Source organism: Corvus brachyrhynchos, unplaced genomic scaffold (genome assembly GCF_000691975.1).
Source record: "Corvus brachyrhynchos isolate BGI_N302 unplaced genomic scaffold, ASM69197v1 scaffold239, whole genome shotgun sequence".
Lineage (NCBI taxonomy): Eukaryota > Metazoa > Chordata > Aves > Passeriformes > Corvidae > Corvus > Corvus brachyrhynchos.
The window spans coordinates 6901533-6928589 of record NW_008246057.1 but is presented as its reverse complement, the minus strand read 5'-3'; positions in this window follow the sequence as shown (position 1 = coordinate 6928589).

The window sequence follows — 27057 nt, the reverse complement described above, 5'->3', positions numbered from 1 at the left end:
ATTATAGTCTGGGCCTAGTGCCTCTATGGAATCCAATGAATCTATATAAATGGAGTGTATCCTACACTTCTGAAATGTTTGTAGTGGCTTTACACTACACATATGTAGTGAGTTTAACACATATATGTATAGTTATATTATTTAGACTATGCACAGTAGTTACTCATCCTGAAGTTTCATAGATCTGCTACAAAACAAAAGTGACTGTTCAACCTGTCAGAATTACTATCCTGGTAGTGTCTAATATGTTGCAATGTCAACAGCACATTCTTGAGAACTTTTTAATCCTGCTGATTATTTAATTGCTGTAGATAAAATAAACATTTTCTGTCGATAAGAACATGATTTCTCCTGAATTTTCAGCATGAGGACGTGAATATCTGTTTCAGTGTAGTCCTCCATGGGCTGCAGGGGTCAACCTTTGTCACCATGGTATTCCCTACAGACTGTTGGGGACTCTCTGCTCTGACACCTGGATCACCTCCTTTCTCTCCTTCTCCACTGATCTTGGTGTCTCCAAGGCTGTTTCTCTCACATGTTACCAGTCCTCTCTCACAATTGCTATTGTGCAATGTTTTTTTTCCTTTTCTTAAATAAGTTATCACAAAGACACTACCAACATCACTAATGGGCTCAGCTTTTGCAAGAAGCAGGTCTGTCTTGGGGCTGGTTGGAACGGGCTGTCAGACATGGGGACAGCTTCTTGTGTCGTCTCATAGTAGCCACCTCTGCATGTTCCCCCTTCACACACACACATACATACACACACCCCCCTCACTGCAAAAACCTTGCCACATAAACCCAAAACACAAAGAATTTAATGAATTTCTTTGCTCCAGAGAGCTGAGCTTATAAGTAGGGATATAGGATATAAGTGGTGAGTTAGGAAATGATAGTTCCATGTTAAATGACAGGCATGATAAGCAGAGATAGTGCCTCTCTTAGCAGTTACAGTGCCAAAAAGAGAGAGCAGGAGCTGCTGATCTTCCCGTGACAGCAAATAACAGTATTTTCTACTTTCTCTCTCTTATCAACCTACTACATGGGATATTGTTCCTTCACTAGAGTCAAACGGTTTTATGGATTAAGCTGAGAAGTGGACAGAACTTCAATAACAAATCATTCCCAAACAGTAATTTCTCTTTTTCATTATCAGTGGCATACACTTGACTGACAGCATCCATCTCAGCACAAATGTGTTCCCAGAGCTTCTGTGCTCTTCTCAGTACAATTCATGCACACAACCTCTAAGGAATGAGACAATGTGAGGACAGGAATTTTATTTGGTTCCTGATTTTATTGAGCAGTTTTTCTGCCATAACCACAAGGTTTGCACCAGGATCATTCACAGTCTTGTCTGTCAAACATCTTCAGGTGTAAATAATACATCTCTTGCTTGCTTCAGCTTTAGATATTAATTCACTTCACTGCTATGTTCTAAGCCTAATAAATATATTTTGATTATTTTTAATTTAGTGAGTACTTGCTAGTACAATTTAGCTCTTATTAGGATTATTTAGTATTGTTAGTTAAATTCACTAAGAGACCTGTACTGCTCTCATGCTGTTTTCAGTGCCATGCACAATTAATTATACATGTGTGTTCGGTGGGGTTCTTCCTCCCACTTTATATACTGAACATGACGTCACATGGATGACGTCCTTTGACCTTTGATCATTTGGGGTGGGCTGTCCCAGTTGTGTCTACTCTCAACCTCACATGCACCCCCAACTCCCACACCAGCATGGCAGTACAAAAAGCAGAAGAGGCGTTGGCTCTGTGCAAATCCTGATCACCAATTACAAAAACATCTCTATGTTATCAACTCTGTGTTCAACACAAATCCAAAACAGAGCCCCATACTAGTAATTGGGAAGAAAGTTAACTCTACCCCAGCCAAAACCAGCACATTCCACCCCCCATTCCATACCATTTACATCATGCCAAGGTCCTACAGTATTCAGTACATCATTACCCACCACCTCTCTTCCTCTTCTTTAATATAATACTCAAATATTTTTCCTCTGTTGAATTTGTTTAGTCCACAGCTTTGGGCTCCATCTCCTATGGTGATCACTTGGGCCAGGAGAGGTGGTGTGTAATGTGGAGTTACTGGACACCAATGCCAGCTCAGGTCAGGTCACTGTTGCACTGGAACTTCTTGTAAGGTTTCTTCTGTGTTGGTTTGGGTGGTTCCTGTTCTAGTAATATACAACTCAAATCATGGCTTACAACAATTTAAAGACAAATCCATCACAATCTCCACTGCTGGTCCTTTTGGCCCTGATTTTAGGGTTTAACACTGCAATGAACTCTTCCCCTTGTCCCCAGCCTGATTGCAACAAGGGGTTCCTGTTATAGAATAGTCCACCATTAGTAGAGTCCACATTACACTCCTGAGTGGGCTGCAGGGGCCCAGCTGCACCACCATGGTCTTAACCATGGGCTGCAAGTGAAGGAGCTCACAGGCGCACTTGCTCCAGTGTGGGGTCCCACCCATGGGAGATAGTCCTCCTTGAATGTGTCCAACATAGATCCTTCTCAGGGGCTGCAGTTCTTCACAAGCCTTTCCAATGTGAGTCCTCTGTGAGGTCACGAGTCCTGCCTGCAAGCCTTCTCTGTCACAGGAATCTCACAGGGTCACATCCTTCTTCAGGCACCCACCTACTCTGGCATGGGATCCTTTCATATATCACAGTCCCTTCAACAAGTTCTGAAGTTCCAGCTTGTCCAGTACAGCAGCACAGAAACAACAGCAGTACCCTGGCCAACTGCCAGCCCAGGCACACCGCCAATGGTTGTTATCAAAACGTTCTCAGGCACGAATCAGTAAGGTGATAAGCAGTACAGCACTACAGCAAGCAGTGAAAGCAAAAAGCAGCCACTAACAAGCACTAGACTCTAAGACACAGCCAGGAAAGTGAGCCCCATGGCAAGCAAAGAAGCCTGCTGATTACTAGCTAGGCAGCACTAACAGATATTCAAATCTAGTACATCCAAATTCAATTGAGTACATCCCAGTCAGATCTGTCTTTATCTCAAACACTTCAAGCCTGAAATTGGGTGCCAAAAAGGACCATTGTGATTTAACCCCAGCCAGCAACCAAGCCCCACACAGCCACTTGCTCACTCTCCCACCAGTGGGATTGGAGAGAGAAACAGGTAAAATCTGGAAAATTCATGAATCTAGATAAAGATAGTTTATTAAGTGTATTGGTTTTGCTTGGGCTGTTTTTTGGTAGCAGGGAGGCCATAGAGGTGGCTCCTGTGAGAACCTCCTGGAAGTTTCTACCATGTCCAGCAGAGCCAATCTCTGATGGCTATGAAAAGTGAACATGATGCTGGCCAAAACTGGGCCAATGAGGGAGGTTGGTAATGCCTCTGTGATGACATATTTAAGAATAAAATGAAAACAAAGTCAGGGGGGTTTTGGCTTCTAACCAGAGAAGAGGAGGAGGTGAGAACATGTGAGGGAAACAACATGGAGACACCAAGATCAGTGGAGAAGGAGGGGGACGAGGTCCTCCAGGCGTCAGAGCCGAGATTCCTCTGCAGGCCGTGGTGCCAACCATGGTGAAGCCACTGTGCCCCTGCAGCCCATGGGGATCCATGGGGGATGCAGAGATCCACTCACAGCCCGTGGGGGAGGGGCCCGTGCCGGAGTGGGTGGATGCCTGGAGGAGGCTGTGATCCAGTGGGAGACCCAGTGGAGAGAGAGGGCCCTGGCTTCCAGGCTGGAGCAGCCTGTCCTTGGAGCACTGCACCTCATGGAAAGAGAGAGGCCCGGCACAGCAGTTTTGGGAGGACTGTGTGCCCGTGGGAGGGGCTCACGTGGCAGCAGGGACAGGGTTTGCTGAGAGTGAAGCCACATTGGAGAGGTTGTGAACTGTGTCCCACAGGAGGGACCCACAGCCTCACAGGGGAAGACTCCTCTCCCGGAGCAGCGGAAGAGAATCTCGATGATGAACTGACCAAACCCCCATGCCCTGTCTCCCTGCACTGTCTGTGGGAAGGAGGGAGGGCTGGGGAGAAAAGGTGTTTTAAGGGTTTATTTTACTTCTCGTTACCCTCCTCTGATTCTGTTAGCAATAAATTCACTTTGTAACTTTAAATTAAGCCTGTTTTGCTCTTGAAGTGTTTTCTCCCAGTCCTTATCTCAACTAAAGAAGCCTTTGTTAATTTTTCCCTCTCTGCTCTGCCCAGCTGTGGCAGGGGAGGGTGAGCAAGTGACTCTTGTGGGTGCCTGGCATCGGGCCAATGTCAAACCACGACAATTAGGAAAGCAAAAATCGTGCACACAAGCAAAGCAAAACCAAATAATTAATTCAGTATTTCCCATGGGCAGGCAGGTGTTCAGCCATCTCCAGGAGCGCAGGGCCCCATCATGGTAATGGTGATTGGGAAGACAAACACCATCACTCCAAACTATTACTTAGGTGCGGCAGTACGAAAAGCAGAAAAGACCTTAGCTCTGTGTAAACTCTGCTCAGCAAAAGTCTTTAAAGCTCTGTTTCTTGTTCCTAACAGAATTCAAACCTGTCACAGATCAGTAATAATCTTTGTTTCTCATTCTTATATTTTTCTAGATTCAGAAGTAAAGTTTGTTTACATGTCTCACAACCTGAAGGGTTACCCAGGCTGCTAGTGATAAAGATCACAGCTGTGGGTTCGTAGGAATCCAGAAAACACAAGCACATAGAATTTTTATTGTCTGAATTTCCCTACTTGATTAGGCATTATCAGAAATATTTTAAAAAAATAGATAGATATATATATATATATATATATTTTATTTTCAGGAATAAATAGTGTGGCAGTAATCAATAATAGCAACAATCAACAGAATTGTAGCAATAATAGCAGGAATAGATAATAGCAGCAAAAACAATTTATAAAATTACAGGTTACTACAAATTTATCAGTAGTAAAGCGACTTATCGATAATGTAACAGCAAATATGATAGTTTACGTATATGAATACATACAATAGCAAAGTGCATTAAACAGATTTCAGAAAGGGACCAAACCCAGAGGGGATTCAGCTGTCCCAGAATTGGGAGAAGTAACTGAACCAACCCCAGGGGAAGTCCCAGAGGAGAACCAATTCACATCAGTTTGGAGTCAGCTGGGTGTCCCCCTGAGGGCTCAAGATCTCATAAAAAGTTCACACAAACTTTTGTGGAAAGGGAGATGTATATGCAGCACGGGGAGTTCTCAGAAAGAGAAGCTCTACTTTTGATGAAAAATAAATCATTATTTTATTATAGAGGCATAAGAGGTCGTAGGACTGTACCACTTCAAGCAGCAAGTAGATGCTGGCCATTTATATTTTTTCACTTGGAAGCCAATAGATGATAGTATTTTCTGTTCTATGGGATAAACTTTTTATTTTTCTAGACTGTTTTCCTGTTCTTGCTGTTAGAACAGCCAAAGGTGGTTACCAATTCTTACTTTCTCGTGATGTTTTCCCCTTTTCACCAACTATTTTTCACCTTTTCAGACTAGAAGCCATTGTTGCAATTCCCTGAGTTTTGACTTATTGGTGGTATCTCAGGATATACCTAGGATGTTTCTGGGTACCCAACTGTATTTGAGAGGTACCAGCTGTGCTCATAAAGGATGCTTCTGGTTCCTAGGCTTAGTTCCTAGGCTAACAGTTCCAGTCTGGCAAGCATTTTCATTGTCAGTATTTCAACAAACACATTTTTTTCAGTTTTTTTCCCTTCTAACCAGGCCTTCTTAATGGCTCCTCACACAAATATAAAATAAAATTGAAAAAACAAAAAAAAGAAAAAAACCCCAAAAATAACAAAAAAGAAAGAAAGGAAGCATACAGTGATTTATGTACACTTTCTTGTACTAAATCAAGAACTTCATTTAAAGAGTTTTGTTCTTAAATTTCTCTGTTACTTATGAAAGAAAATGGTGATAATACAACCTTTATTCTGCCCTTGTCTTTAAGGTATAATATGTCCTTTTCCCAGATGGTCAGAGCTTGTTCTTCATTTCAGGTAATACTTCAGCCAAGGCAACAATTTTTCCAGAATGGCTAGCAGAGTCTTCCCATTAACAATCAGTTTAAATTCTAATTTTGAATAATTGCCTAATGGTAAATGCTGCCTTACACTGCTGATCTCTAAAAGACATCATAAAGAATTGGAAAATATCCTCAAAGCCATTCCAATATGAACTATGGCCAATATGTCTAAGCTAATGAGACAATTTAATCTGCCTTAAAATAATGATTCATTTCAATTATTTACAGCGTGGTTTTTACAATTCACGTCTCATAAGGGAAAAGCAAAAATATGTGACTGTCATCAGGAGACAGCCTGAAAATAAAATTATGCTTTTCAGTAATTACACTACATAAAAGATGGGTATTTATTATCAGTTTTTCACAGATGTCTTTGATGTTCACACAGAGTCTGTAATACTCTTTAAGAAAATGAGAAATCTGGAATCCACTCAAGCTATTTCTAAGAATAAATGTCAGCAAGCAGCTCTTGGAAATTTTTGGAGTGCCTCAGAAACGCTACATTTTTTTTTATATTTGTGGATCCCAACACAGAAAATGAAAGAATTTTTCTGATATTTATAATATAATGTATAAGAAACTTTTTATTTTCATTAGAAATGACATGATAGACCAAAAGAATGTAACAGGAAATCTCTAAAGCACAGCTGAATGAATGTTAGAGGAGACTTTTTGGAAAAAAAATTATCATATACTTTCCCTGTTTTTTTACTGATTGACGACTCTTGCTGTCCACTGACAGACAAGAGATAATATGTTGGATCTTTTTAAAGATACCATATGATCATTTCAATTTAACAGAAAGCTGCTTTAAAATTGGTACTAGTTTACTTTTCAATTACATACATTTTGATTTTAAATTTTAAGCTTATCTTAAGCAGAGTGGCACATTGTAACACAAATTCAGCCTTTCAAATTAAATTTAATATTTTAAAAGGGTTCTGAAAAAAATGAAGTGATTCTATAAGGATGAGGTCTCACACACACAAGCAGAATTCCTTGAAGAAATATAAGATAGGAATGACTGGATAAATAGAAAGTTTGCAAATCTGCAGAGTGTGGTGCGTAACAATTTAAAGAGGAAACAGGGATGATATATAATAAATACAATAGTCCACATAAAATAGACGTTGTGTAACTATAAGCAACAATAAAAGAACATTGTTAATCATTGTTATTGAGCTCTTTACTTTTTGAGGTTTCTGTACACTGAACACAGTACTTCATAGGTCTATGTTTGTCTTCTTAAGTGACAAAAATGACAAAATGATTAGGTCAACTTTCCAGCCTTTACTGCACTGTTTGGGGATGATCAGAAGCAATATGGCACAATCAAATGTTTTCTTTATCTTCATAGTCTCATGATATTACAAAAAATTTTGTAAAGAATTCTTTAAAAATTCAGACTAAAACATCCCATCTTCATAATATGAATCAAAATTATAAACTTGCTTTCAGAATTCAACATAGAAGAAACTATAATTTTCCAGAGAGTGCAGTAAACTATTATATTTACTGCATAGACCTAACAGACCTAACCCTACTGGTTTCAGACTTCAGAGAAGTCTTAGGAAAATATTCTGTAGTAGATATTTTTAGGTTACAATTTAATATTTAATTCCTGTAGAAATGGATAAAACATTTCCTTGACAATTTCTAGATCATATTCAGATGAGATCAAGTAGTGTAGAGCATTGTGATATACCTAACACACCTCTTAACACACCTTTCTGAAGAGAGGATTAGTGAGAGAAAATTTTGTGACAAGTTCCTTAACCCTGCTCAACTGGAAAAGTAAATATGTGCCTCTCACAAAATACACACATCCACTTAGTCTTATACCAATTATAACAAAATGACTACAATTTCAGAACAGGATTTTGAAAGAAAAAGATCCTTGATCTCTTCAACATTTTGTGTATTTTTACTTAAACATTGAGTAAAAGTTAAACACATGCTTAAGTAACATGTTAGCTTAAGGACAGAAAGAAGAATCCTGAGGCATTTTAGTGATGCTGCTTAGTTCATGCTATTCCTAACTCTATCATTTTCACTATAATTTCAGTATATGTTTTCACTACAAATTATTTCACTATTTTCACTGTTACAAAAACATGCAAGGCTAGCTCAGAGGAAGTGCACACATGCTACTTTTGAAAAATGTATCATTTAGATAACATATTAACTACATATTCAAGCCTTCAAGAACATGGAAACACCAGAACAAGTATATCTGCCATAAAAAGGTATATGATTTTCAATGTATGATATATCTTAACTTTATATTCAGCATTTAGGCTGTATTAAGTTAAAAAAAAAAAAAAACAAAAAACCAAAAAAACCCAGCTTTATTGACAAGTATTCTGTGATCTAAATTTAAAATCTCAGTTTTAAATTAAATCGACAAATTGTATAAAGCAAGCGATCTCACATTGTGAAAGGTTACCTCATGATAGAAGTATTTAATTAATTTTAGATATGAAAATTGGATATGAAAAGGTCATAGAAATACTTAAACATAGCATAATCAGGTAATTAAGTCAGATAATTCAGATCATCATTGAATGATTAAAATTCATGATACTAATACCTGATTAAAATAAATATTTTTTGATCTCTACATAATTGCCTTCTATGGTAGAACAACTAGCTGTGTGGATGAGGGGAGAGCTGGGGATATGATCTGCCTTGATTTCAGTAAGGCATTTTTTCTGGTCTCTCACAAAGTTTCCTTGCTAATGAGCTGCTAAGATATGGACTAGACAGAGGAATAGCAAAATTGGTGGAAAAATGAATACACACCAAGTTTGTGGATGGCATCCAATTGGGAAGAGAAGTACATGAGTCTGGGCACATGAGTCACACTCAGTGTGATCTCTGCAGGCTGGAAGACACACCAGCAAGAAATCAATAAGAATTAACAAAAAATAAATGTGAAATCCTGCACTTCGGACAGAATAATTATAATCTCTGTATCTAAAGGCTAGGGACTGATTGCTGAGAAGCAAATCTGATTAAAAGGTCCTGGGATTCCTGGGGCTCAGTATGACTCAGAAGTGTGTCTTGGCAGCAAGGAAGGGCAATAGCTTCCAGGTGTCAATCTGAAAAAGTATACCAGCAGACTGTGGGACATGATTATTCCACACTATTCCACATGTGGTATGCCACACATGGAAAAGTAAACTGATTCTTCTAGTTTAAGAGAGACATTGATATATCCATAGACGACTGCCAAGATGATGAGATAGCTTGGGAAGATATGAAGAAAAAGTTGAAGGAACTGGGTCTGTTCCACCTTGAGAACAGAAGTCTGGTCTGGTGTAGATGGAGGGGAACCATATTCCAGTCACACTCATTAAATAAAAGACAGTTACAGAGGAGATGGATAAATATCTTCACAAGGATTCACAGTGACAGGACAAAAATCCATGGCCACAGGCTGCATTAAGGGAAATTCTGTGTGAATATAATAAATACTTCCTGTGACAACAATTAATCATTGTCATATATTGCTTGGAGAAATGATGGAACCTCTCTCTCCAGAAATGCTCAAGATTCAGGCTTACAAGGTGCTGGAACAGAGCCCTGGAAAACTAACTTAGGGCCCTGGTTTCAACAGAATTCTGGACCAAATGAACCCTGGAAATCTATTCCAGACTAGATATTTCTATGGTTCTATCATTCTACAATGAATTATAGCCACAAATATCTGTTTTCAGGTGTTGCTGCTACTTATTCTTTTTATTCCCCTTTTATAGAAGCATAGACACTTTGTCAGATCTGTTGAAGAATGTTTATAGACATATTAAAGAGATTTATCTTAGCTTAAAATGCACCAATAAATACTTGACGTATAATGAGGTAATATGATTATTATTTCTCTGATCCATAGGGATGCACTAATATAGAAGTTAACACAAATTCTTTTGGTCCTTAGCACTAGCAGAGTTTCAAATTGTTAACTATGAATTAAATTGTTCAATTATTCAGTCCAAATTCATCTAATTATCAAAGATCTAAGATACCAATCAAAAACTTCTGCTTTGCAAGGACTGTGTTTAAGTTCTTGCAAATATAGTCTAATAGCAGTGCTGTAAGAAGCATCTTATATATCTCATTTATCTCTTATAGCCTGAAAAAGTTGTTTTGGATGTAATTTCATGATAGAGTCACAATTTTAAGTTTGTAAGAAGCTCTGGAGATCATCTAGTCTAAATCCCTCTAAAAAGCAGGAGTTACACCAGGTTGCTCAAGTCCAGTCAGGATTTAAATTTCTCCAGGGATGAAGATTCCACCATTTTACTTGGTCATCTCTTCCAGTGTTTGATCACTGTCACTGTGATTTCTTTTCTTTAGCTGTAGTGGGAATTTTCCTTTTTTCAACTTGTACTTTTGCATCTTCTCCTGTCACTGCACCTCCAAGGAAAGTTTGGTTAAGTGTTTGAAGACTGTGAGAAGATATTCCCTTAGCTTTCTCTCCTTAAGACTGAAAAAAGCCAGTTCTCTGAGTCTCTACCTCTACACTGACATAGGAAAACTTGTTGGGGGTGCACTCAATCCCACTGCTCATGTTGCTGACAAAGGTGTCAAACAGTGCTGGTCCCAGTGCTGACTCCTGAATAAAGCCACTTATCACTGGTCTCCACTTGGACATCAAGACATTGACCACAACCCTTTGAGTGAGACCATCCAGCCAATTCTTTATCCACCAAGTAGTCCATATGTCAAATCCATGCCTCCCCAGTTTACAGACAAGGACGTCATGCAGGACAGTGTGAAATGCTTTACACAAGTCCAGATGAATGGTGTCAGATTCGCTTCCCATATCTACCACTGCCACAACCCCATCTAAGAATGCCACCAAATTTGGCAGGCGTGATTTGCCTTTCATGAAGCCATGCTGGCTGTCACTAATCATCTCTTTATTGCCCATGTGCCTTAGCATAATTTCCAGGAGGATCTGCTCCATGATCTTGCTAGTTTCTAGGTTGAGAGGTACCAGCCTATAGTTGCCTGGCTCTTCTTTTTTTCTCTTTTTAAAAATGGGGATTATATTTCCCTTTTTTCCAGTTAGTGAAACTTCACAGGACTGCCACGGCTTCTTAAATATGATGGATATTGGCTCACCCACTTTCTCCACCAGTTCTCTTAGGACCCCTGGATGCATCTCATCAGGTCCCATGACTTGTGCACCTTCAGCATCTTTTGATGTTCTCAAAAGTGATCTTCTACAGTGGGAAATTCTTCAATCTCCTAGTTCCTGCCTTTACCTTCTGATTTGGATAGTGTGGCCGGTGTACTTGCTGGTGAAGACTGAGTCAAAATTCACGAAGTACCTCAGCTTTCTCCATGTCCCAGGTAACCAGGTCTCCTATTTCCTTCCTAATAGGCCCCACATTTTCCTTGTCATCCTTTTATCAGTGGCATACCTATAGAAGCTTTTCTTGTTATCCTTTACATCACTGGCCTTATTTAAATCCATCAAGGCTTAGCTTTCTAAACCTGACACCTGGCTGCTCAGACAAAGTGTCTGTATTACTTCTGGGCCACCTTCCACCCTCTGTAGGCTTCCTTTTCGTGTTGGACTTCGTCCATCCATGCAATCCTCCTGGTGCTTTTGACTGACTTCCTCCTCCTTGGGATTCATTACTCCTGAGCTTGGGGGAAGTGATCCTTGAATAAACCTTGGAGATTAATACTAATAAAAATAAAATAATGATTTAAAATAAACCCTTAGTGTTCATTGCATACACATTACTAGAAATTTTTTCACCACCACCTTAAGATCAAATACAGCCAAACTAACAATACCTGTATAGTAATGTGGGGGCTGTGGTGTTCTTTTCTTTCCTATCATGGTATTCAATCATACAACAGTACATTAGGAAACCTTTTTTTTTTGATGTGTTTGCAACCACCATTAGTTTTCAAGAGAGAAAAAGCTCAATTTATCAATAGCCTTCATAAATAAATCAAATATTTTGCAACCTGCTGTTACCTTGGAAAATATTAACACCTTCATCTTCTGTTGTCTCATGGTCTCACAGCTGATAAAAGTCCATCTGGGGATCTACATTGTTATATCAGCTCCCAAAATGCAGAAACTGAGTCACATGTATTTGTCATAATACACAGGTTTCCTGAAAAAAAAAGTAACCTGCATGAATTAGTTTAACTCTATTTAATACTTAAGGAAAATATGATGGCCCAAAACCTATCAGTTTAGCTTCTTTTAAGTTTTAGCATGCCCTACAGCTGAAAATTTAGATTATTTTTATTTTCATATCAGAAATTGAGTTATTGATTATAAAATAGGAAACAAACTGGGAAAGTGTAAAATTATAGACAAACACGATATTGACAATCTATCTAGTAATTTCCCTACCATTGGGAAATTATCCTGGAAAGAAGCTTTTCAATTCACACTCTTTATTTCTTCAACATTGACACTCTGTTGTTTTTATTTATTATATTCTTGTTTCCCACTTTTTTCTCTGCAGGAATTAAGTTTCAATTACATATATATCTTATCACAAATAATGATTCACTTTGTTGTTTTCACCTCCCCTCCCCTGTATTTTCTCTATCTCTTGTGCTGATCTTTTTCCTAAACCTTTTTAATGTAAATGAAACATTCACTACTTGGCCTTAGGCTGATTCCTTGTAAATTAAGCATTCTAGTTCATCAGGGGATGAGGGAGGAATGATACACTATTTTCAAGACTGGTACAATATTTAATAAATCGTGTATTGTAAGTATTTACTTTACATAGATCCTGTGCAATTCAGAGTCTCCATAGCACCTTTATTTTTCCGCTGGCATTTTATACTCTTTGTTATTAATATGCATGAAAAAGGCTTGTTTCAGAACTCTCTTTCCTAAGCTGTTACTTCTATTTCTGCTCCTTTTTTAGTTCCTTTTGTGCATAGCACAAGTTTTCCACCACCTCTCCCCAAAAATAAACACTTTCACAGTGAAACAAACAAAAAAGTTCATCAAAATTAAATATTCCCCAATGTTTTTCTGAAGCAGAATTTCCCCCTTAACATTATTTCCTCATTGATATAACTGAGTTTTAGGAAGGATGTTATCTTAAAACACTGAAAACACAACTCTAAATAATAGAGGCTAACATGAGTAAGACAGTCCTAAGTATTCAAGTAGTTTCCTTTTTTAAATCATTTTCTTTTCACAGACTTTAATCCTTGACTGTGACTGTCACCATCCCCACTCAACCTTCACACTAATGACTGATAAATGTCTTTTTGCAAATATATAGCTAGGTTCTGACAAAAAGGTACTTGCATGTTTTTTACTGGAAACACCTGTACCTAATTTAGTCATTGTATTTGAATCCAACTGTGTAATATTCTATATAAGTAAATGCAACAGTATTATTTCATTATCCTTAAAAAACATTTTGGAAAGGTCTTCCTCACTCTATCTTTTCAGAAGGGCAGTACATTATATTGTGCCACAAAATGTAAGATGAAGAAAACTTGAAAAAAAAATATACTTTACAAGGTTTTTTTCCCTATATCCTGCAGTAACTTCTTAAAGTCGCTATCTGTATAATAGCAAGACTTGAGGCAGTTGGCTAAACATAAACAATAGACAAACTGATGTGTCTGAGGGTACCCAAATGCATCTGATCAGGGCTGACAAAAATAGGGTTTGCACATTTCTGGATGGCAGGAAAGGACAAAACAGATAGACTATCTTTGGACAAGCCCGTATGGCAGCAGCAAACTGTTTAGTCAAGACAGTCCCCATATTGTTACCACCTCTCATTGAAATAGAAAGGTAAATGTAGAATTCATCCTATGCCTTTTATGGAAATCTTATATTTTCACAGCAAAAAAATAATGAAGAACTATGCATGTAGTCAGAATAACTTTCAGGTCTAAGTAAAACTAAAAATTACAAACAATTAAAAGACTCTTCTTTTATTTTCTTTGTTAGACTAGCTCAAGAAAGACTAAATGACAGTGTAATTTTACTCTTCTTCTCCAAGATTTAATTCATCTACTCCCCACCTACCCCAAAAGTTAATAGTCTGAAATAAATGAAAATCTTTGGTATGAAGAGACATTACTAGAGTATGACTTATCAGTTCAAATACATATTTCAAGAAAACTTAATTTGTGCAATTCTTATCCATTTTCAAGAAGTTTTCAAGAAGTTCTATTCTTTTGGGTTCTATGGCACAATCTATAGTTCACTGAAACAAAAGTGTGCCGTGAATTCCTTTGTGCTAGCAAATACTGTAGGAAAAAAGTGCAATTTATGCTTGCTTTTAGAAGTACTCTTTTTTCCTATATTTCAAAATCAGATTCACAGTAAGTTTTTATCTTTTCCAGGTATCTATATAGGTGTTTTACTTGAGATACTTGGTCCAATATGGATTCATTCTTCTTTGTCCCTTGCGGTGAAAGTTCTTTGTGTGCACCTCTCTTTCTCCTGTAGCTTTGGAAACTCTTAAGTTCTATCTCGAAAATTGTAGAAGACCTTATTCTTATAAAGAGCATAACCAGTTCTGTTGTCTTTATCTGGAATGTTCCAGTTAACATTCTTGGTTGTTTCCTCTTTATCTGGCTAACAGTTTCTCCAAATCTTTTAACATTTCAATAGTATCAATATTAATGTTTCTAGTGTATCTGGGACTAAGCATATTTGTTTCAAACAATATGGAATAATTTCAGAATAACTCTGATCCCAGAAAGCACTGGAAGCATTTTTTTTTACTTTAGCATCAAAAAACCTACTTATCAGAGATTTGCCTATACTATAAATATCTTTGTGATCAGGATTTTTGGCTACATTCCATAGAACTGTCTTTTCCATCTTTTCCTTTACTTCTTACTATATTGCTACATAATATGTTAAGTCTCCAAGCCTTCAAAAGTTAAAAAAAACCCCAAAAAAATTAACAGAAAAAAAACCCAAACAAATCAGCAAGGGAAAATTGAAGGAGTGCAATAGAGGATGGCCTAACAAATTTTTGTTGGTATGAATGAAACCTACCTATGATTATAAAAATATAATAAAAATCCGAGACAGAATCTTTGTGTGAGAACTGCAAGGGAAACTGTTTTGAACTCAGCAGCTTAATGACTCTGGTTTATAATTGTTCTTTCACCTCTCTACTCCATTTCCTTTAGCAACATTTTTATTTTTTCTTTTTTATTTATTTCCCTTCCCCAATTCAAGAGAATAAAATTTAAACCAAAAAGTTTCTTAACATTCAAAATTATTTCATGATAAAATATACTAATATTCAGTATATTTCTCTCATTTTTTGGATAAGCATTGCATGCTGAAGGAATATGTTCCTTGTGAACGTTAAGAGTCTAAAACATCTGCTGGACAAGAAATATTATTTTAATATTTTTATTTACATTACTTTACTAAGCCAGGTTTCACATTTCATGCCTTGGTGGTTTTAAAGTTGTTTATTGCTCTATTTTTCTTATCACAAGGGAACATGTTGAGACTTCCTGTCACTTATCTGTCTTCAAGGACTTGTATACTGGACTTATGCAATTTTTTACAGAGAATACAATGCCTTTGTTTTCACACCACCAGAGAGCACTGTTGGATCATTAAGATTTGGCTTTTTTCTTTCTAGATGTTAGCTAAAGTAATGAGAACCAGGGATTCAAACAAAACTTTGCTAAATATCCTTTCTTACCTCATGACAAATGTAATGAGAACATAAGGCATGATAAATCAATTAGCATCTTTGTATTTATAATTCTGCATTCTTTCAACATTATTTTCTTTTAAGTAACGAAAAGACTGCTATTACCAAAGTTACTACTAGTGATACAGTTTGTATTATCCATTTTCATAAATTTTATTTTACTCACTAGTCCAGCTGTAACTTGTATAATAGGAAAACTGAAGATCACTTCTGGTTCCTCATTCAGGGGAACAAAAACATCCCTTACTGCCACAGTAAATAACATGATATGGAGTAGAAGACTATGCTGCAAAAATGCCTTGCCACTGTGCCAATCACAGGTGATTAATGCAACAGTCGTGGCAAAGATCAAGGAAACTGTGTTCAACTGGAAAAAAGGTCAGAAAGTCATCTGCAAAGGACAAGGAAGAGAGTGATAGCCTGGTCTTCTAATTTCACTTTTTTTTCAATACTGAGAACTACAAATCTTCAGTAGGTTAGGAAATCATTCTGTGTGTAGGTATATGTATGTGTGTCTATGCCAACATACCCATGTATATAGCCTTACACAAAATACACATACGTATAACACATTAATTTATTTAAAATCTCTTAATTTTGCAAGAAAGATAAGCACACTTCTCTATGTGGTTATGAAATTAAGCTTTACACTAAATTGACCAAGCATAGTTTTGAGATTTTTTCATAAGTCAAAAGGCAACCATTAAGTGGACCACAATACTGCTTAACCTCTTGGTATTACACAGTTTTAGCATTTCAGTTTTGAAGCCATTTTCAGATACTGTTTAGGATTTTTCTAAGACAGGGGAATAAAGACTATGAAAGGTCTTAACTTCTCCTTAGATTCAAAAGATTCCATTTAAATTTAAGTGTCTACATGTATTTTTATTTTAAAACTTGGTGATTAAAAAATGTTGGAGGAATTGAAATGAGCTTACTCTGATCAATTAATTATGCGATTTCTAATGGAGCTAAATAAGAAACAAAAATTTGTAGAAGAGCCTCTAGAAAATTAAACATGTTCTAGGAAAAAAGTCTTCTAGAAGATAGCTGTCATAGTTTCCTTTCACTCAAACTTAATTATATGTGTTTTTGTATTGAGGAATATTTTGTGAGAATTCTACTTTCCTCATGGTACAAGGAGAAGACAATTACTCTAAAATTAATAATACTGTATGTCTTTATTCTGCCCTTGATTATTCATTTTAATACAAGGAAATTATTCTGAAATTATGGTATAATGACTAAGTGTTAAATTTTCTTACCATATAGAGGCTTGGATATTGAAATGAATAAGTATCCATTCTGCTGATAATTTCAAAATTCCAATTGTACATGCAACACCAAAAAAATCCTGTTTTTCTTTCCTCAGCATACCTTATAGTAAACTCTATAGTGAGAAAGAGTGCAAAAGCATCTTTCACTGTTTTTGTCATACAGGGTTTAACAGCCTTTTCCTTTTGATGCATCTGCTAAGTAAGCATTTTTTCTTCTCATCATCGTAAAAAATCTACTCAATAATGAGATTTCTCCTGTTATCCATAACCAAGGTGATACAGACTATATTGAACTTATCTGAGATTTTCCAGTGGCATGCTTGTTTCCACAATATTAATGCTTTTCCGTCTGCTTTGGGCTTTTATCAGATAAAATGTGCATTAGAATTTTTGCTTGGGTAAGGACTTCAAAATATCTATATATTCGAATGAGAAACAGGACAGTGATAATCTTCTTAACCTGTTTTCTTGATTATTGCATTTTCTATTATTGCAGGTTTTTCATATCTATATCATACATTATTTATGTAGATATGTAAATTCTCATGCTTTAAAAGTGCATAAAACTCAAAATAGCGAAAATATGTTGTCTATAAATAACAGCAGAATCATAGAAACATTAAGGGTGCAAAAGATCAGCGTCACCTCCCTGAATATCCTGTTATCCAATGCATTCTTGATATCCAACCTGAACCTCCCATAGCACATCTTGACACCATTTCCTCTTGTCCTGTCACTTGTCACCTGGGAGAAGAGACTGACCCCCACCTTGCTGCAAGCTCCTTTCAGGTAGTTGCAGAAACCAATGAGGATATGCATATAACCAATAAGGATATCCCCTGAGCCTCCTTTTCTCCAGGCTAAACACCTCCAGCTCCCTCAGCTGCTCCTCATCATACTTGTGCTCCAGACCCTTCCCCAGCTCTTTTACCCTTCTCTGGACACATTCCAGCACCTCAATGTCCTTCTTAAAGTGAGGGGCCCAAATCTAGGCACAGGATTCAAGGTATGGCCTTTTCTTGCTGTGAAGGTGATTAATCATTGGAATAATTTAACCAAGGAAGTTGCAGATTCTTATGTTTGACGTCTTACAGAGACTGAATACCTGTTGAGAACATGTATTTTAATTAAAATGCGGGATTTTCTTATGTTTACATCTCAAGATTTTTAACCTTAAAATCTTTGTGATGGCTACTCGGTAACAGGTGAAGTAGCAGTAAAATCAGCATTAAAAAAGTTATATCTGTACTTCAAGAGATTCCACTGTCTACCTCTTTCCAGATAAATGGTGAAAATGTAAACGAAGATCTTGAGGCCAATAGAAATTATGGTCAGAGTTTGAAGGACACTGTTTCAACTTTTTGAATTAGGAAAAAAAACCAAACTTGCTTCATGACATTTCTTTTAAAACCACACCCATCTGTCTTCAGTAGAGCTTGAAATCAGTAGTTCTATTTAATTTGCACAGCCGAACCTCAGCTGCATACACAATTGCTGCTACCTTAAGTCTGATAAGCTATGATTACTAGATGACAGTAGTCTTTACAGGAAAGCCCAGTTCAGTGAAGGTATTTCTAAAGACAGCTCACATCCTCTGACAAGATCTATTCAGTTTATTGAAGTAATGGACTATGTTTTAAGAGAGTTTAAATGTAAGAACAAAGGACCTTCTGCCATGGGCTAGTCTACCATCTCCTTTTTACCTTGTGCGATTACAACAGGTCTCATGTTCGTAACTCAGGTTTTAATATCCTTCCCTAGTAATTAATGACTTGCTCCAATAAGGTCCCAACTCTATATTTTTATACTACCCTGTGAGACTGGTAAGTTTCTCTTATAAAAACCTATTTCTTCATTCTGAAAATCCTTTCTTAGTAATGGCATTAAAATTAAAATTTTCTCCACATCACTTGTGAAAATCAAGTATTAAAAAGAATCTTACTAAGTGCAATCATACTTTAATCCAAAACCATTCTTAGTAAAGCTCTTTAATCAAAATTCTTTCACAATGGTGGCAAAAAAACAGGACTAGATTTATGAACTTATTCAAATGACTTCACAGAAAAAATAGGTCAGTGGAATGCAAAAAATCCCACTGTTCTTATCCAGCTAACTTTGTCTTTTGCTTTGAAACTTTGAACTCGTTGGACACTTACAAAGTTTTTAAATTAGCTTTTATTCAGTAAGCCACTTATACGGTCTTAGGTAAAGACCTTCACAGTGATTGCAAAATCTGCTAGCTTTAAGCAATTATAATGGTAAAGTCATTGCATTTTGGAAGAATAAAGGGATGTGTAATTTGCATTTGACGTAAAAGTTAAACAGACAGCCTTTTTAAGCAAGCAACTGCACTGGCCCTGTTCAGACATCTAAGTCTTGCTCCAGTAATTTGTGTCTGAGTCCACAATCCTCTCTAAAACATTAAAATGCACTGTCCACTTGTCTCTTCCGGTTTTCTTGCCATCTGCATTTCTGCTATGCTCTTGGAAAGAACAAAGCTTGTCACCTTGACCATTTTAGAAAAGTTAATGATTTCATATTGAAGGATATTTCATAAAATATAGAGAAGCACTGTGAATAGAACTTCTAGAGCATGCAAAAGTTTAAAGGACAGTTTAAAATATTCTAACAATACTTTGTGTTCCTTAGAAAGAAAAAAAAACCAAAAAACCACATTTATTACAATATGTATGTTTTTAAATTTTATACAGTAAGTCATCTAATTACAGGAATGCAGAAAGTTTCTTTAACTAAAAAATCACTTCCTACAAACACTGCATAAATGAACCCTAGTAGAACAATGAAACAGTCCCATTCCTTTAATTTCTCTTTTAGATTGAAAACCTTTTGTCTTCTCCAAATTTAAAGATGTATTCCCTTTCCTAGTACTATTCTTGCTTCTATAAGTTGTTATAAATCTTCTGTAAGATGCTAAGCAGCAGAGAAAAGCCTAAAGGAAGCTCAGTAACCTAAAATAGTGTCTTCATTAAAGAAAATCTTCATCTTACTGATTAAAGTATATAAAAATGCATAGCTAAACAGTTTATAAATTCAGTTCTATAGCTGTCAAGCTTCCTTTTGACACAGTTAAGGCCCACTACAGAAACAGAGTATTTTAGACAGCAAGAACTGAGCATATATCTCCAATAACTCTTAATGAACTATAAAAGGAATGCACCTGTGATTTGTCTTAAAATTTTAATGAATTAGAGACTTATTTCCACACTTTGTGTGGACTATTCCAGCAATTTGTGTGCAGTATTGTTACCTAGTCACAGGATCAATTCAAGTGGTATATTAAAATAAAATATTTTCTAAAAACATCCACAATACTGTAGTTACTACTTAAGGGACATGAATTAAAAGTCCCATTTTCATTAGTGTACTGGTTTTGGCTGAGATAGAGTGAATTTTCTTCCCAGTGGCTGGTATGGGGCTCTGTTTTGGATTTGTGCTGAACACAGAGTTGATAACATAGAGATGTTTTTGCTATTGCTGAGCAGGGCTTGCACAGAGCCAAAGCCTTCTGTGCTTTTCGTACTGCCACACTGACAAGGAGGCTGGGATTGCCTGGGATGTTGTGAGAAGACACATCCAGGACAGGTGGTCGAAGGGATATGCCAGACCATATGATATCATGCTCAGTATATAAAGTTGAGTGAAGAAGAAAAAAGGGGGGACATTTGTAGTGATGGTGTTTGTCTTCCCAAGCCACCATTAAGTGGCCCTACTTTCCTGAGGATGGCTGAACACCTCCTCCTGGGAAATACCTCAGAGGCAACGTTTTCAGGATTACCATTGAGTTAAGCTAATTTTTTTTTTTAATATTTCAGATTTTTTGACTGACAATAGTACAAGATTATCATAAAATTACTATATGAAGGCCCATCTTTTCCCAGTTACCAAACTCTTATGATCATGATGGCACTACTTTTAATACCACTCTTCTTCTTACCTTTCGTGTTGCTCCCATTAACTCCTAAAATATTTGAGGAAAGAAGAGTAGGGTGGCTACCTAAGCAAAGGTCAGAATACAGATCTCAGAGGCAGATATCTACTAAGAAAAGACAATTCTGAATACCTACATGAGCATAAAATCAGTAATCCATGAGAATTTTAGGCTTAACTGTCTTATCCAATGGTCCAGAAAACCCTATAAGCACTCAAAGAGAATTTCTGTCTCAGACCTAAGTACCAGATATTCACTGCTGATGATATTTAGGTGGCAAAGATTTCATCCCTATGTTTTTTCAAGTTTATGCATGTATAACAGTGTTGTTATTATTTTAGAAAACCTACATTTTTAATATTTCTACGATAGGGTATTTCCTTGACTCTGGATAAGCAGCAATCTCTTTAACACTGCAGAGAAAATTGAAAAATCTAAAGCCAGAAAACAGTCTTCATTAGGAAGATATGGATTCAGATCCTGTAGACCAAGCTGGAGAGAGCACTCACATAGCCCCTGCCAGTATTTAACCTCCAATGAAAAACTTTGACACTAGCATGTCCTCCTTGTGTGGCTGCAGAAGAAGCAAACCTGGAGAACAAACCAGATGGATCCAAATGTGTGACTTGTCTGTACATGAAGAAAATTACTACAGCCTTTGGATCTTTTTCCTAGAGAGGTTTTCCTTCATTTTCGTGTTAGTGCCGAAATTCATTTTAGTGCATATCCTGTTACAAACATTTTGGGAGAAAACTGCTGTAAATGTCAGTGTTAGAAACCTAGACCTCACTCATCATGGCACCTTATTCACCAGGATTGGGAATTCTTCCTCCTAAGACAAGGCTTTTGGCAACACAACATTGTGCTATTTGGGTTCAGTGTACAGTTAGATCTTGTTCATGTAAAGAGATTTCTTCAATATTCCCAACAGAGATATTGATAGAAGACTTAGCTCCCAGAATAGACACACAGTGAAACCTCTCTATTGGTGAAATTTAGGTATTTGGGTGGTTCTTTTTGATGGTGGGTTTGGTTTTGGTGTTGTTTACTGTAAATATATATATGTACACACATATATATGTACACACATATATATGTATCTATAGTTACTGTAATTTTGTTGCAGCCTTGTTCATCATCTCAAATAAAAAAAAAGTAATTATTCAGAAATCCAGATTATATTGTCTTTATGCTCTTAGTCTGCATTCCACTGTAGCCTGAAGCTTGTGCCTCCTGTAAGTCACATTACTCTGTTGTTAAAAAGGCACTACAATACAGTGGAATTATTATTAAAATATTGAGGCGCATTTCCTAAAGTTTTTTGAGGAAAAATTCAGTTAAGCAAACATGAAAAAAATTTCATTTTCTTTAATGAGGCACAAATCAAATAAAGTATTTGCAATCTAAGATAACTCAAGCATTGTACAGGAATATTAAAAAGACAGAAATTATTTTAGAAATCAAAATATATTACAAAATTTTATTTGTTGCTATGCTGTAGCTAACAAACTCTCGTCTTTGTATATCTGTACATCTGAACATCAGTACCTGGATCCACACAAAGGTATAACATCATTAGGCTGAAGTTTACAAAAGGCCAAGGTACCACTGTTTTTCAGTGATTACTGAATATTAATGTCCTTTCAGCTTCAACTATATTAATTCTATGCTAAACAAGCATTTATCCACATAATTCTTGGGAATGGGTTAATTTGCAAAAGGTATATTAACTTTGCTCTTGAACTGGCTCTTTTTTTTTTCATTTCAAAAAAAACCCAAATGAACAAGGATGCATGCAGACATTTTTCCTACAAGTCAAATCATTAATTTTGTTTTCAGAGGTGCTATGAGCTGTTTAAAAATACACTGTCTCTCATCAGGTGTTGGCACTCTTTGGGTATGTAAGTCATGCTACCAAAGCTGTTTGCACACCTGCATGACTGGATGTGCATTAATCACCTGGTCAAACACACTCCTTTTCATTTGATAGGCACACATCCCTTTGCTTGATGGATGACACAAATTGTCTCTGTTCACATCATTCAATAGATAAGCTCTTGTTCTATTGAGTAAATGTGTATCAACTGCATGAAGGAAACCCCTTCCTCATAAAGTGCTAACGAGTTAAGTGTACGCTCAGTAACTTTTTTCTCCAAAAATAAGTGGCCTCTTTCCTAAGAATGTAATAAAGAATAAGTTCTGGACAGGATTATTAGCAGTTTTGCAGAAAAATATGATTGAGAACTTGTGAATTAGTGGGCAGGGAAGAGATGAATTCTCTTTTCTAATAATTTCATAGATGGCAGGATAAGACTTCATTTGTGATAATTTTTGAAGTTTGTGGTGTTTGGGTTGGGCTTGTTTTGTTTTGGGTTTTTTTTAATAAATAATAAATATGTAAGTAAATAACACACTGCAATACAGGCTATGCAAGGCAACCCCAAAGTCATCTAGAAAGGAAATGTTTGAACTAATTTTATTAAGTCCGAACAAAATAATATGATATTAACAGTAGTATCACAGTGCTGAATAGGAAACTTTCTGGTCATCAGAGACTGCCAAAGCTGCCATAATTCTGAGCCATTCCTATTTGTCTTGAACATCTATTTCATTACAAAAACACAAAGAAGAAATGAACTATTTCTTCCAGAGATAAGTTGATGGAGCATGCTTTGATATGTGTATGCAGAGCATATAGAAGAAGTAATGTATAAACAGTGGTAAAATTAGATCCAACATTTGAAATTGTAAACTAGAAGTAGGTTTAAATTTCCAAACAACTACCTCTTTTTAACATATAGTATGTTCACAAGAATGACTTCATGGCTTTAGCCAGAACTGAAAAATACAAAAGAGCCTTTGATATTCTGTTCTGGGTCACCTTGTTTTGTGCATTTCTTTCTTGATCTCCACTGGCTTTGCTAACATCTGAGTCTTGTTTTAAGCTTGCTGATTGCATTGAGTTTGTATTTGCTATGCAATAAGCTGGCACTAAGAAGGATTTTGATCTTTAATCTGGTTCAAGGGATGCTAAGCAGCTCTGATTGCAGCCATAGGCAATATATGTACTAAATGAGATTGAAGGACAAATTAAAATAAATAATGTTTGAGTAAATCACTTTGTCCTGGTTAAATGCATTTAACAATTTAATTTTCTCTTGCAAAGCAGGTTTTAAAGAAATTAACAAGTGTTTTATTTTTTCTTCTGATGTAAGTATAATGAATCTTTTTCCACACAGAAAAACTAACGTCATTGAAGTTGTGTTTCTCCTGTATGTATTACAATAGCTTCAAAGCTTTTGGGTAGAAAGCTGAGGAGAATTCACAGATCTGTAAAATATAGTGCTGTATTTATTGCCAAAGGGAAAACAAGGGAAACAGGTTAAATCTTCCTTAACAATCACGCTTCACCTGAGTAATGATGTTTTAGGCCTTTTGACTAACAGAAGTTCCTGCAGACAGACAATAGCAACTTTACACAATTTTCATTGCTCTAAGAAATAAAGTCTAGGAATGAATTAGGTACAGAAAGAACAAGGAAAAGCAGTTTTATTTGATCTGGTCATCTTAGTAACATTCCACCTGCAAATATTTACATTCCTTGGGGTAATATTTTCATGATGTCTTGTATTTGAAGAAGAGAAAGTTAAACAATAAACTAAAAACAATTGTCTGGTGTTGTAATTAGGGGAAAAGCTAGAAAGAATAAAACATATGGTTTAAAAAATATATTCCAAGAAGGAAATTAGAAGAGCAAATAATATTTTTCAGCAGATTATCTATGTTAGGTAAAAAAACCTGATAAGCCGATAAGTCTGGTTGCGCCAAGATTCCAAGGAGAAAAAAGAAATATAGACATTACAGCACGTTGGAACCTATGTTCATCAATTACTTCTCTGCATGTGAATATGTTTGAATAGCTCAATGCCTATAAAATATGAAATATCAAAGCAACACATGCACCTGTTCAGAACAGAAAAGTAGTTACAGAATAAAGTTTTAGTGATATAATCTCACTTCTATTTGGTTTTTTCTTCTTACATGCATACTCCTAGAGAGAAATCCATGTTCTTTTTGGTACATCTTGATGCCCTGGTAGGATTCAGAATTTACTTCTGCATTATAGAATTAACTTCTGAATTATAGAATTCAGAATTGAATTCTGCATTACTGCTAAATTTTTTTATTTTTCATCAGGTCAGAGATAACTGAAGGTTAGATAAGTCAGATAGGCAAAGCAGTTTTGATAACTAGAAAAACATAAAGTTTTGGCTGGTGACCTTTAATATCAGCAACCTAGTATTATAATATAATCTTTATGTACCGATACCAGAGTTAAAATACTTTCTTGGCCACTAAAGTCAGCATGGATAACAGGGAGCATTTACATATGGGACACTATTCATTTTATCACCTTTCATTTGAATTCATGAGTCCTGGTAGCTCCAAAACACATTTAGATTCACCAGTTCAAAAAACTGCTTACTTTTCACTATTTTGTAAAATTAACATTGATTTGATGACATTTGTAAATTGTTTGAAGAAAGAAAAATATTGCAATAGGTATATCAGATTATGCAGTTATGACATGCTGAAAGCATTAAATATAGACAAGTTACAACACTCAGTAGTCTAGGGACCCTAAAAATTTAATAAGCTGTAGCTGCGGGCAAGAATTGAGCAGCTGCAGGGACAGAGAAGGAGGAAGTTCTAATCTATTGGTAGTATGTATTTTGTTGGCAAAAGTAATGCATCTTCATAACCATTCTGATTCATTATTGAAAGTTCTCACAAATTTTCATCTAATGCATATATCTATTTCTCTTTTTATGTATTTTGCCAAAGTACCAGTAGACAAAAATTCATACTCCAAGAAATCTTATTACAGTGTTTAAGAAATATTAAGGATCGGAATATTTATTCTTTAATATTCTGAACATAGTGCTCTGTTCTCAATAAACCTTTTATGACCATTATATTGATCTTATTGAAAAGGGTATCTTTTCCACAAATATTCTGTAGGTAGAAGCTATGTTCAGGACATAGATATTGAGCCAAGATGCTATTAAAAGAAAATTATCAGTTCAGTCTTATGGTAGTCATACCATAACAGTCAATTCATAAACAAAAGTCACAAGACATTGCTTTTACCTACTTGTTCAGATCTACTCTTCAACTTTATTCTCCAGTCCTGCTGGATTAGATCACATTTACTGTGAGCCTAGAACTCGTAGAGTACATGGGTTTTCTTTCATACCACACTACTGATATTTGGGATTTCAGGCCAAAAATGAGTGTTCTTCATATTTCTGACCAACCAGGAATCCACTTTAGCTGAATCTGAAAGAGCATGAGTCTTTGTAACCAACCAGAGTTCTGAAAAAAATCTATGATATATCACTAGTTATATCATGATTTATGATGTTGGAATCTAGGTTCTGAAGCGAATGAAATATTCAGCTTATAAAGATGTTAGAAAAATGCCATTGTAGAAGTCACTCATTCTAGAAATACTTCACTCAGATTAGGCTAATGCTGCATGAGATGAACAGACTTTCCTTCTACATTTAAATTCTCCCTAGAAGTATAGCTTTTTCTTGTTCAGTTTATCTAAAACTCTATCTTGCCTAGAGAACATCTGTGTTTAGAGATACAAAGGGATAAGAAACAAACCCAACAAAACAAAAAAGCAAAAAGCCCCTTTTGTATGTTTGTTTTTTTATTTGGGGGGGGGGGGGGAACACATTTAAATTCTCCCTAGAAGTATAGCTTTTTCTTGTTCAGTTTATCTAAAACTCTATCTTGCCTAGAGAACATCTGTGTTTAGAGATACAAAGGGATAAAAAACAAACCCAACAAAACAAAAAAGCAAAAAGCCCCTTTTGTATGTTTGTTTTTTTATTTGTGGGGGGGGGGGGAAACAGTATTAACACATTCTATAATTGTATTGCAAAACACAGAGTCAAATTTCAAACACACTAGTTTGCAACTGTTCATATTTTTTCTCAGTCCTGGATCAAGGGACATGCACTTTAAATTTGATGGGAAATAAAGGTAAGATTGAGTTGTCCGTATGGAAATCTCTCAGTT